The sequence below is a fragment of the Rhamphochromis longiceps genome, linkage group LG1 (genome assembly GCF_057381845.1).
Source record: "Rhamphochromis longiceps isolate RC_006_pf linkage group LG1, R_longiceps_female_GT1.1, whole genome shotgun sequence".
NCBI lineage: Eukaryota > Metazoa > Chordata > Actinopteri > Cichliformes > Cichlidae > Rhamphochromis > Rhamphochromis longiceps.
This window is the reverse complement of record NC_140557.1, coordinates 43,581,303-43,594,070: the sequence shown is the minus strand read 5'-3', so window position 1 is coordinate 43,594,070 and position 12,768 is coordinate 43,581,303. Positions and strand designations below refer to the sequence as shown.

The 12,768-nt window shown below is 37.6% G+C and overlaps 1 protein-coding gene across 1 annotated transcript in view; it reads right to left on the bottom strand.

Moving 5' to 3' along the window:
• The window catches only part of LOC146679307 (multiple epidermal growth factor-like domains protein 11), a 112,079-nt gene that overhangs the window by 48,235 nt on the left and 51,076 nt on the right, over positions 1–12,768 (bottom strand). The window contains exon 3 of the mRNA XM_085407090.1: positions 1,941–2,046. The gene's annotated coding sequence lies outside the window, so the exon portion shown is untranslated. The remainder of the gene's footprint in view (positions 1–1,940; positions 2,047–12,768) is intronic.

The window sequence follows — 12,768 nt, the reverse complement described above, 5'->3', positions numbered from 1 at the left end:
ACTGTGCGTGAATCCCCCTGATATTGGTATGATCCGAGCTCAGGCACTAAGCGACTGAGCGAGGGGGCGGGGCAGCTGCTGCCTGTGTGTGCTGTTGGAGAAACGGAGCCAGCCATACTAAGGAGAGCTTAAGTTTGACCAGGTACCAAAGCAAATCATTCGTACCGTACAAATAATGTAAATATGACGGTGCATCACGAAAGATTGATATCAAACTGATCACTTGACCCATATTACGTTACTTGCTCTTCAAGTGAATCAACAAATGGCGAAATGAAAAGCCGAACAAATGCTATTTTTTTTAGAGAGTCTTAGCTTACGTGTGTTTATTTCATATTTTCAGTTCTTACCCTCCCCGACTAAATCGGTTTCAGTTATGTACTGAAATATAAGAATGGACATTAGAGGGTTCTTTCAAAGAAAAAAACTCTGGTAAATGTTATTTTATATATTATGCTTTGTATGTTGTTCAGTATATTTCTATGCAAAACAAGAGGGATTTCAGTACACAGCATATTCACATTTGTAACCAGATATTTACACTTTAGGGAGAAAACATAAAACATTTTTACTGTACAACATCAATTTAGAGTAAACTTTTGTTTTAGATAAATATTGAAATATATTTTGAATTAGTTAAATGTCAGAATAAAGAGAGACAGAGCTTTCTATTTTTTATCACTTTCATCAAATTTAGGAGTACATATACACTAAGTTTATTGTTAATTAATAAGAAAACTGCAGACGATTCCATTCTGAGCTGAAGAAGCTTCTGATTGGTTCGTAGAGTCCATGTGAGTAAACTGGTGGCACAGCTGTGGATGCATATAAGGCAAAACACAGAGCCTGTTTCTGTGACATGGGAAAATCAAGAGATGTCAACCAAAACACCAGGAACAGAACTGTGGAGCTCCATAAGTGTGGCTCAGTTTGAATACAATTTGGTGCCATTTGCAATTAAGAAATACAGATAGGTTCTCTCTCTTTCTTAAATTTAACAAATATGTTTTTATATTTATCAATCTAAAAAAATAAACATTTAGTCTGATTTGATCTTACAATTAAAAAAGTGTTTGTGTTTTGATCTGAAGAGTGTGTAAATATCTGGTTTCAACTGTCTATTTGATGATTGTCAGCACAAAGAGGGAGAGAGAGGAACAGAGAGGGAGATGAACAAGAGCAGGTGAGACACACATGTTAGTCAAATGGTTGTTTACCAAAAGTATCACCGTATCATAGGTCCTCATGTATCTCGTACCTAGTGTTTCTTTTTAGGTTTGTTACTTTTCAAATTCTACATTTATTAAGTTTTGCAGGCTTGTTTGCACAACAAGGATAAATAATTATATAAACGTTTCTCAATCTAAATAGTGGACTTTGGTAGAATTAAAAAAACAAGTGTAGTGCAGGTCTATGATGATTTTTAGTGCTACTATCATCTAGTTCTGATTCTGGTTCTGTCTTGGTTAAGTCCTCAGTAGTCCTGATTTTGAACTGATGTAGTCCTGTTTTAATTCCGGATCAGTTCTGGGTCTGGTTGAATTGGGGTTTAGTCCTCGTGTCTTGATGCAGCCCCGACTTTGTTCTGCCTTGCTGCTTAATTAAAAAACTAGTTTAAGGTGTCCTGCACATGTGATATATATTTTTCCCTATATGAAGTCATTCTGTTTTGAACAAAACTCAAAACAGAGCCTATTAATCTTTCAGTCATTTCTACCCCCCCCCCCCCCCCCCCCCCAAAAAAAAAAAAAAAAAAATTAAAAAAATCCCACATGCATACTACCCTTTTGGGCTAAGCCCCAGGTGTTTCAAATGTCTGGCTCCGCCTCTGCCCAAAGCTAAACAAAAAATAGCATAACAAGGGTTGAATTTTAAAGTATTGCCTCATTAGATTATTACAAATATCAGAATAATGAAGTGGTACCTATGGTGCTGCTTACCTTGAACAAGGCTGGGTGTGATGGATGGTGAAATGCTGTCAAACAGATTTCTATTACAGGAAAAAATGACCCACTATTGGAGGATGGTGAACGGACCTCAGAATGCCTGTTTTAAGACAAAGACATAAAAAAACAAATATTTATTAAATAAATGAAGTTGAACAGTGAGAAGAAGATTTCATTCATTTCCTTCTAGGAAAACAAGAGCAGAAAATGTATGTTCTTGTATGCTTCGTCTCTCACACTTTAGTTTTATCCAAGTGCTTCACCACAACGTCTTAATCATCACCTTGTAGTCAAATGCACCTAAGGACACCAAAACTGCAGAGAACTCACTTCCTCTAATTAATTCAATTTCAGCAGATACATTCGAGCTTCCATCTGATATTCCTTAGGATTAAACTGTAAGATAAGTCAAAACCCTCAAACATTCAGTCAGCAATAGTTTTACCTGAGCTCTGTCATATTTTATCAGTTTTATGAACATTAAAAACATCAGAACCAAAGAACTACAGTAATGTGAATTAGAATGTGTGTCTGCAGTAAGGCGGTGTGTGGATATACAGCGCTATGGGATAGTTTGACACACTTTCAGTAGATTCTTATTCCTCATGAAGCACCGTCATGTAGGTGTCTGATCAGCGCCGAATTCATTCTCCACACATCCGGCAAGATTTATATAGATTTGTCTTCAGCCAAAGGTACAGCGAGGAGTCTTAAAACAAAATGAATGGGTGTGCAGAACAGGATCGACTCCATGCCATGAATAAGATAGCAGCTAGTGGCAATGGCTAATAACAAAGCTAATGCTAGAGGTAGATGGAAAACGTTATCAGCCCTGTCCTGCCTATAGTGTTCATTTAATAGAATAACACAATAGTGTCTAATAATTTCTGTTTCTCTTAAAGTACTAGATTGAAACTGTGAAACAGTGTACCAGGAATTAGACAGAACCCTAAATTATAAACTGAATTTCATCTGCAGTAAATATACAACCTTTTTGGACTTTTTAAACTACCTACACTGTAATCCCTAACAGTTGTTCTAGCTCATAACTAATAAGCTCATAACACTCAAATGTCGTTTTGTAGTTGAGCAAACTATAAAGTATTGAGCTCTGTTGGCTTTTATGCAGCTTTAATTGAATAGGGCTCAATATTTTTTAGCTAAATTTTTTGGAACGCTCAAAAAGTTTAAGAAGCATATATTAGTGACGTTCTGGTGGGTGGAGTCTTGTCGCTCCCTCAGGAAAGCTTAGTCAGCCATCTTGAATTTACCTTGATACGGGGAAGTTTTGGCCAGCCCGTGTGGATTAAGAGTCCCCAACTTCAACCCACCACGACCACCACCTTATTTTTTTTCATCAACTGCCCTAAATTTGGTAAGTCTAACGTGTTTTTGTTTTGTTTAAATTTAATTTCGATAAACATTCTTTTTTATTTTTTACTGGAAATATATTCGTACTTTGTGCACAGTGAATGTTTGTTATAAATGAATTCGAATCCAAGTAATTGTAATTTTAGAAGTTTTCTAATGTGACAAATACGTAATGTTATTTCAAATTAGAATGATGTAAGGTTTTGGCGGTTTTCCGTGGGGGACAACATTTCCCATAATGCATTGTATTCTTTCCCGGGAAGTTGACGGTGGCAGTTCTAGCTCCATGCATTTGAACTTTCTACTAAAACTTTCCACTGGTTGTCGTATTCGCCGGTAATGTACGTGCGTATTGTGAGTATACTTATTTCAATAAGTGTCCGTGTTACACAGTCAGTAGTTTACGCTGTTGAGCTGTGTGTGTGTGCTAGCATGAAGCGAACAATAATAAACAACATGAGTGTGTTATCATGATGGTAATTAGACACATGTTTGTATTTTTTCGTAGTCTCAAATGTGTGGTTGTGAGATAATCTCGAAATCCTTTTAACAGTTTAGAGGGGTATTCCACTAAGCGAGCTCTACAAGTCAAGGCTTGCGGAAAAATGCATCGCCTGATTCAGCCTAACATTATACACTGGTCGAACTCGGTGCTACGAACGAAGTTCAGCTAAATTGTTCGCGCTAATTCGACAAGGCTCAACCAGCCAGACTGAGGCGCCTCCTTGACACCTTTAAGCCAGACCCTATCGATCTTTGCTAGATAAATTGAAATGAAATGAAAATAAAGAGCCGCGTTCTGCTCCCAGGCTAAGAAAGAATCATTGATGCAGACTGCGCGGATCACAAATACTCCCTAACCTGTAAGGCTGGGGTGTCCAAACTTTTTTCACTGAGGGCTACTTACTAGAAATTAGGTAAATAACCTTAACTTTAGTGTATTAAAGTGTATTAAAGATCACAAAATCACTTAAAAGTGGTCGAATATGTTATATTGTTGAATATAATTAAAGACAAAACTGCTTTCATCACAGCTTTCCATAAATGGATCTTTATTGATTCATTCAGAAAAAGCTTTGGTAGCTTATTTTCAGAACAGCAGCCTCAGATTTCTTCTTAGACAGAAGATTTACAGCACAGAGAAAAAACAATAAAAGGGAAAATAGGACGGGTAAATTTCAAGTTTGTTATTTAAGTTATTAAGCTTAGCAACACACCTATCAACATTAGTTTGAAACGGTTAACATTAACAGACTGAACTGGACTTAATAACAGGAGTGCATATAATCTTAGTAAATTATTGTAGTGAGTATCAGCTGCGCTGGGTATGTAAATCGGGCCATCCAGCTGCGGTGCTGATTCGACGTCACTCGTGCCAAAAATCCGGACAAATGTCACTTGATCAAGGAGCAGATCTGCATCAGATGAGATCAGCTGACTACTTGTGTGTGTGTGCTGTGCAAAAAATGTTTTTGAACATTAATAAGTCGTCTTTGTGCACATATTGTTTACAGATATCAGACTGCAAAGAGCGCTACAGAGAGTCAACATTTCACCAGTTGTCAGTGGGTGAGTTTTATAATTTGTGTCCCAATTTAAATAAAAAATAAATACAAAGAAACTAGAGAATTTTGCCTTGAATTATTCAAAATTTTTAGATTTTTTTTGGGTTACCCTTCTAGATTGACAGGTTTAGCCCGTTACACAAAAAGTTTGGACACCCCTGATCTATAACAATGACAATCAGAACATGGCTATCCAACACTTTGTTTTTACTCTGCATTTGTGTAAATACTATTCTAATAGATATTGTGTGTTCATCTAGGAACAGCATGATGTAAATACAAGACGGGCCCTCGTCCTTCGTGCACTTCCTGTGTACCTGCGTGAAGATGCCTCCACGTTATTCAGGACTTGTGATGTAAGTGTACTGGCCTCAGCATCAACCATATGACATCGCTCAGAACTCAAGGAGAACCAGGGTGTATATCAGGAAGGATGTTCAACACAGTCCTCATCTGACTTGTTTTCTCCCATATATCAACTATTGTTGAATAAGATTGCAAGAAGATTGTTACGCATAAACCAGAAAACATGAAAATAGTTGAAAGATTATTATACAAAAAAAATCTGCAGATAAAAACTATCTCCCTTTTTAAAATTCAAGTGTTCTATTTTTTTGGAGGTGCCATGTTGTGGTCAGAGAAATGTTTGGTAAATAACAAAAACAAATATCTTGGCATATATTTATTATTGAAAACATTTATTTACACATATGTTTTGAAACCAAACCCAAATTAAGATTATTGTAATGCATCATGATGTATCGCAATATCAAATTAAATCGTTGACATTATAATCCTAAAAGAAACGTGCGACTTATGAAGATTCACACCTCTAATCAATAGCATGATTTGTGTCCTTGTGGGGCTGAACTCATTCTTGTATTATTTTTGTTTTGCAGTCAGCAGATGGTCCAGACCTCACTGACACTCCTGTGGCTCTGCTGACAGTTGTCACGGATGACACTACTGATTCGGCCCTCTTCAGTCCCGAAAGCATCTGCATTGTCGTTGAGGATGAAATACTTGTGAATGGTCCCACAAATCTGGCTGAGTCATTTCTCCTGCTCTTTGGGTACATCTATGCATTAGACCTACAATACCCAAAGAAACTTGAGCTTACATTCACATTTATCCAGAAGGTTGTGATGTGCCTTGAGGACAACAAACCACTGAAAGGGCGTCTACTGATGCTGAAGAATGATTTGTTCAATGAGTGAATCACTCAGAATGGACTACTTGTTAAGCTGAGTATTGAGGAAGCTTTTTTGTTTGTTTTTTTCCTAATCATTTGCCTCTTCTACCTCACATTTAAGATGAATGACTGTTCAGTTCACTATTCATGTTTAATGTTCTGTTGCCTAATACGTAAATGCACTGCCTTGATGTTTGTTCCCTATAAGTACAGCAGTGGAAACCAGTACTGTTTTTTTTTTTTTTTATGTATTTTTAAAAAAGAAAGTGAGCTGCAGCTGTCAAGGTACAGTAAGTGTTAAATGCATCAATGTTCTAATAGCTGCAATTGCTGTTAATACTGAAAATGTTATTGAATTTTAGAATTGAGATGGAGACCCTTGGAGTCTTTTTTCTCTTGTTTTATTTATGAAGCACTTTTTTATGAGTGAGCTCTGTTGTTTGTGCCTTTTTAAAAGCACATTGTGTTTAATAAAAAGTTGTTAAATTGTTAGTGTTGTTACTTTCATGTTTTCTAACACTTTTAGCTGATTATAATTTACTGGGTAAACAGTTTAGAATTATTTGTAAGTGTATTTCCCACAGTATTTTAAAAAATATTGAAGATTTTAAGTGTTATTTCCCATATTATAAGTTAGAAAATATGAAAAAGTTTGAGTTTATTTCCCACATCGTATGAGTTGCAATATGTAAAATATTTTGAGTGTATTTCCCACCTTAATTAAGTTGAAAAAATTGAACATTTTGAGTTTATTACTCCCTAATTATAAGTTGAGGAATATCAACATTTATGAGTTAACATTGAGGTAATTTAAGGCAACTGCAACTATAATTTTTATTTTAGTTAAACTTAAAACTTTTAAAAACATCACTAAAAAATTGTTGTGTAATCTGTTACACAACAATTTTTGAGTTCTGTGAACTTATTAGGTTTTACAGTGTAATATTTGTACAACTAGGATTCCACTGAACTATCAGAAAAATGAGAAGCTAGCCGGGGCATCGATACTCGTTGCTATGTAACAATATTGTTTGTTTATTTGTAAGGAACCCCATTAGCTTCCACAACAGTGGTTCCTAGTCTTCCTGGGGCCCAAACCATCAAATACCACCGAATAAAATGTTACACAATAAGTTGGATGCAAAATGTCCACATAATTTGGCTCTTACATCCACAATAAGGTTTTACAATTCTGAAAATATAAGCATGTAAATATTAAAAATTGTAAAAAACACTCAAACAAAATACACAATTTCCATTACAAGTGACATTACCCTCTGACAATATTTACAAATAAATTTAAAAACTGCCTAAATAGGCTTTTAGGTGATTTTTAAAATTATGAATAGAAGCCAATTCTCTAATTGCATAAGGCAACTTATTCCACTGAAAAGATGCTCTAAATATAACAGAGTTTTTCAAAAAGTTACAATTTAGTAAGTCAAGGAGTTACTAAATTGTGGTTAGTTGAGAATCGTGTAGCATGATTATGTATTTCATCTGGATGCTGCAACTGAGCATAAAAAAGTGTGGTGTGTTTACCAGTATTGCTTTCTTTAAAAATACAAGTAAACCATAGTATAATTTAGCTTGTACAGAAAGCCAAGAAAGTTTATCGTGCATTTTATCAATATCTGTATAATATTAACCTTAACACCAATCCGGCCGCCCTATTTTGGACTAACTGAAGTCTGTTCAGATCTGTCTTATTAGCTGCTGACCAAATGATTAAACAGTACTCTAGATGAGATAATACTAGTGCATTAATGACATCATTAATGTCATTGTAATGACATTAACATTGTAATAGCCTTTGAAGGATTGTTGTTACTTTAATATGATATACGCACACATACACACACCCACATCGTGATACCGGTACTCAAAGTGTGTCAGAAGAAAAAGTAGTGTTCAAGACAATGTCTTTGTGCATCTACAGGCAGTCTGTGAGGGGCTGCTAAGAGAAAAACTGTGGTACTGCATGAGGAAGTCAGGAGCGGCAGAAGTATGTGAGGCTTGTGCAGGACATGTATGAGTGTGGTGGGGTGTGGGGCAGGAGCGACACATGGGTTTAAGGTGGGAGTGACTCTGATTGGTCTGGTTGATAGATGAGGTCAAAGAGGAGTCTAATAATTATGTTTTTCCTTCTTTCATCCCTTTGTATGTGATACGCCTTGATGACGGATACCCAGTAGGATTGTCTTATATGCATCATGTTCCCTCCATTTAGGCTGGAATTGGTTTGATGTTTAAAGGCACACAGTGATGGAAAAACAACAACAACAAAAGGAACAAGCCTGTTTTGAAAATGTGAGGAGCAGAAAGTGTGCAAGGCGTAGAGAACATGAAGGTAGATGAGTTTAAATACCCAGGCTGAACCATCCAAAGCAAAGGACTGTGCATAAGAGACTTAAGTATTATTATGTGAAAGGGATGGTTAACAATGATGAACAAATGATTTGATGCCCCCTGGTGCCCCAATCCAAAAATCACGAGTCTAAAGTAATAAGACAGAAAACATGATATGCAAGAGAAAGAGAGCATATTTCTCCCGACTTGGTTTCTCTTCATTGGTTCACTGTTACATTCAATTCCATTTAAAATCCTTCATCTCACATACAAGGGCTTGAATAATCAGGCCCCATCTTATTTTAAAGGTCTCATAGTACCATATCACCATGATACCACAATTCACTCAGAAGCTGCTGGATACTTGTGGTTCCTCTGGTATTCAAAAGTAGAATGGGAGGCAGAACCTTCAGACGCCTCTTCTGTGGAACCACCTTCCAGTTTTGGACTTGGGATTTTGATCAGGTGATCCTGGACCCTCCTTTAGTTATGCTCCAATAAGCTTGGGCTGCTGGGGGCTTCCCATGATGCATCAAATATATTCAGTGGGGAAGCCGGTACTGGTCCGTGAGTCGTTTGGCTCTGGGCCGTGAGAGTTGAGGCTCGGGTGTGAAATTTATGGTTTCAGGGTTTTTATCGTTAACTGGGTTTCCCTGGGTCTTTTCCCGTGTTGTAGTTGTGCGTCTTATTTTGAAAGAAATATTTACGCGTAACCATAGCGACCAGAGAGCATTAAGGGGCAGAGAGGAGAATGTTACTCTCAATGTTGTTGGTGCATTTCAGGAGGACGCTGCTAATAAAGTTACACAATTACACAGGGAATTCGTGTTTCTTATTATATTTACAAAATACCACAGTTTTGGTCGAGGTCGTATTATTTTATTTTGTAGAATTTATCGGCGGCACCTTAAAGGCCGGTCCATGAAAATATTGTCTGACATTACACCGGCCTGTGGTGCACAAAAGGTTGGGGACCGCTGGCTTAAATGCACAGAGCTGTGGCACGTTTCCCCATGATTCTCAAAACTTCATATCGAGTGCTGCAGCTTCAAAAGCTGACATGAGAACTAGTTTAATGGCAGCAAGTTGAAGTAGCTTTTTTCTAATTGTTGCACTTTGAAATTAACTGAAATAAAAATGAAAATGACTCAATATATTGGTTTTGGAAGCATCTGCACTTTAGTTCTTAAATCTTCTGCATAATACATTACTGCCTTTTTTTCTGTCAGTGACATGTGTTGGCTTTGTTTTCAGTGGTTACTGTTTCTCATAACGACAAACTGAAAGTGACAGAAAAATCAATAAAAACACTGTTTTATTGTTTTGTAACAATATTCCTCCAGCCTTGATGAATGTCTCATCATGAGCGTTTTAAAGCGCAGCGCTGTCAGATAGTGAGGATACACAGAGTTGCAGAGAAGACTTACAGACACTAGTATTATGAGTTTATAGAGGAAGTGGGTCTGATTTATTATGCAGCACTGGGGAAACATTCAGGCATACACTGAAAATCACAGCTATATTTAGAGGTTTTTTAAGGATTATATTGAGAGACACATGGCAGAAACACTCATGTGTCATACATCTTTGTTCTTTTGCCATCAGATTCTGTAGCGTACCTTTAAAACACATAATTCGAAGATGCTGATCCTTATTCACCAAGTTTTTTGTCTGTGTTTGTCTGCTGCACCTGAAGCATTTACAAGCCATCCAGAGGACAACATTTGAGGTATGTTTATGATTTCTTTTTTTTTAAATGACCCAATTTTTAAAAAATGAAGAAACACTGGAAGCCCAACTCCAAAAACACAAACTGGGATCTCTGCCTGAAGCATCCATATAACTGTAATACCTGTCAGCATCCTGAAGTTCACTTCCATGAGTAGTCAGAGGTCGTTAGTAAATTTTTACCAGCCACAGCAGCATAGCTGGTGTTGTTATGTTCATGGAGACACGCATCTGGAGCAGGAATTCACGTAATAATGTTGTAATGACTCGAGTTGTCATCAATCAGTATATTGAAGGGTGTCGTGGCTGGTGCAATTTCATAGCAAGATCATCGCTGGCTATATAAGTACTCAGTATTCCTGGGTCGAATAATATACAGAGTCCTCATTTTGATGTGAACTACACACCTGTAAAGTTTTCTGAATGTATCTTGCTCAGTGGCTCTGCAGAGACGGGGAAACATAAAGCACAGCAAGTGTCTTCAGGTTCACGTTTTGTCTTAAGGACACACAAACACAAAGTAAAAACCGTACCAGCTCCACTATTGTGACTGGTGAAGACTGTTTATTATGTTCTGTTTCATAGTTCTGTGCCTACCAACAATCAGTCAGGCTGCACACAAACCAACTCAAGTTGCAAAGTATTAAATATTGTTTAAAAAACAGCTTTCAAACAAAACAATTTCAATTCGGTCTGGAATGTTTTCCAATTATGGTGAAACCATGAATGAATGTCTGCTTTTGACTTGATTTTTACTTCTTTTCTATTCTAAAAATTCAAGTGGGACCTTGGTGGATTACTTTGTATAGATCAGTGACGACCAGTGTTGGGTAAGTTACTTTAAAATAGTAACTTAGTTACATTACTAGTTACTTCTCTCAAAAGTAACTCAGTTACTTCAAGTTACTCGTTACTTTCAAAGTAACGAGTTACTAGGGAAAGTAACTTTGGTTTTACTCAGAATTCTCTTGTTAATGTGTTGCTTCCATAACTTTGCCAGTCTTCTAGCTTGCTTACTTGCCACAGTGCACTGTGCCACCTACCAATAGAAAGAAAAAGATAATGTGCATATTTCCACGAGAGAAATCCCACGCCTGGACCGTCATTGACTGCTGCCATGATTCTAGCCTATGTCACAGCGTCATGTGCGCCTTTTACATCCAACACAAAAACTGCAGTCGTGGTGCTTTCGATTGTACTCAGAACTCGGAAATTCTGCCTTCCGAATAGGAAGATGTAGGCAACACCAGACTGCAGATGAGCTGCATACAGGGCTGGACTGGGACAAAAAAATCAGCCTGGGCATTGTGACTAGAGACCGGCCCACCATTATAGGAAAAATCACAAAGCCTTTGAATGATAATAAACACTGTTGTGACAGTGTTGTACACTGTCTGATGGTATATATGCATCAATCTATCAATCGTTTGTTGTAAGACTCAGATAATTATTTTTTAAAAGTGAGACATTTTAAATGAGAATAAGAAAGAAAAGTATTTCTTTGTGCCCCCCTTTCCCTTTTAATGCCCTACCTGCCCCCCTGGCAACACTTTGCTAGATCCGCACCTGCACAGTTACCAGCTGTCAGCTACTTAGAAAAGGATCCTGGGGTTATTTGTCTCTCAGAAACAGTTCATAACTTCCCTTCAACTCATTCATGTCACCTAAAAGGTAAACCTGTTTCTCCATCACCTGTTTAGCTCTGATGATCCAGTAAGCACATCTCCTGGTTTCATCTTCATGTTTCCCTCTCACCAGATAACCAAACCATATCATGACCAGCAGCTTTTACAGCTGTGGCTCCAGCAAACATCAGCTGATACTAGAAATTAATATTAAATAAATTCTAACAACAGCTGATCAAGCTTAAACGTGCTGCTGTTGTTTAGCGCGACATCGGCTGGTTTCCTCTTTCGGCGCAAAGTGAGCGATAAACACACAAGAGAGAAAAGCCGATCAGCTGATCACTGATCAGTTTTCATGATTGAAGTAGAAACGGGAGAGGGAGGGGAGAGAATGAGAGAAGAAGAGGCAGCTGTGCAGCGTAAACACAGAATAACTCCAGCTTTGTGCCTTTTTCATTGTAGCTGAATTACGGGACAAACTGTTCCTTTTCACCTCAATAAGGAACGCGTAATATTTTCTCTGAATACCAGACGGGACGGTTGGCAACTCTAATAACTTATGAACAAAATAAAGTTAAACATCATTAACTTCATAGCACCCACCCAGCTGTATAGAAACTCCGTCATGCTAGCTAGCACGCAGTACGGAAAAAGTCAGAATAACGAAAATAAACTCCACCTAAACTTGGTTTATATCTGACCCAGAGAGACTGCAGGTCATAACTTCTTACCTGAAGTTCAGTTCACACTTGGACCGGCGGCCGCCTCGGGTCTCTTTTCCTTCTGCGTCCCTTTTCCTTCATCCACCTGCTGGCCTCCACCACTTGCTAATGTTACTGAATCTGTGGAAGCTCCGCGATAGCCACCACACGAAGTAACGAGTAACGACCCTATCTAAATCCCAGTAACGACTAACGCGTTCCTGATTTTGGCATAATAACTAGTTACCGTGCTCGTTACCACAATAATAACGTAGTTACTGTAACGCGTTA